Source organism: Chiloscyllium punctatum, chromosome 21 (genome assembly GCF_047496795.1).
Source record: "Chiloscyllium punctatum isolate Juve2018m chromosome 21, sChiPun1.3, whole genome shotgun sequence".
NCBI lineage: Eukaryota > Metazoa > Chordata > Chondrichthyes > Orectolobiformes > Hemiscylliidae > Chiloscyllium > Chiloscyllium punctatum.
This window is the reverse complement of record NC_092759.1, coordinates 2,113,596-2,114,180: the sequence shown is the minus strand read 5'-3', so window position 1 is coordinate 2,114,180 and position 585 is coordinate 2,113,596. Positions and strand designations below refer to the sequence as shown.

Here is a 585-nt window from a genome sequence, read left to right as displayed (position 1 = left end):
CGCCCAACGTGGGGCTCGAACCCACGACCCTGAGATTAAGAGTCTCATGCTCTACTGACTGAGCTAGCCGGGCACCACGTGTGCCATCCGTTGCAGTAATTGCTGTGGGGGGGATTTGGCAATTAGCTCCCTCCCATATACTCTCTGCAAACATTCAGATCCACAGGGAGAAAGAGTGACTTTCAGAGTCTGAGACTACATTAGGGTCGGGTAACACCCTCTGGCCTCGCCAGGCGACGCCCCCATCCCATGAGCCATCAATTTGACACTGCCCTCCTTACGTTTCCCACCTGTCCACCGTCCTTCCCACCTATCCGCTCTACCCTCCTCTCTGACCTAGCACCATTACCCCCAAACCCATCTACCTATCGCAATTCCAGCTTCCTTACCCACAATCCCACTCCCACTCCCCCTCCTATTTATCTCTCCACCGTGTTGGCTCACAATCCTCATTCCTCATTAAGGGAATGCTTGCTACGTTGATTCTTCTGCTCCTGATGCTGCCTGACCTGCTGTGCTTTTTCAGCACCACATTCAGGACTCTGATCTCCAGCCCTCATTCTCTCCAACAATGAGAGAGAGCCT

At 53.5% G+C, this 585-nt stretch overlaps 1 non-coding gene across 1 annotated transcript; it reads right to left on the bottom strand.

Moving 5' to 3' along the window:
* On the bottom strand, positions 1-73 carry trnak-cuu (transfer RNA lysine (anticodon CUU)). Its single transcript has one exon. It is a non-coding gene; the product is annotated as a tRNA-Lys (tRNA).
* Positions 74-585: the final 512 nt, after the last annotated feature.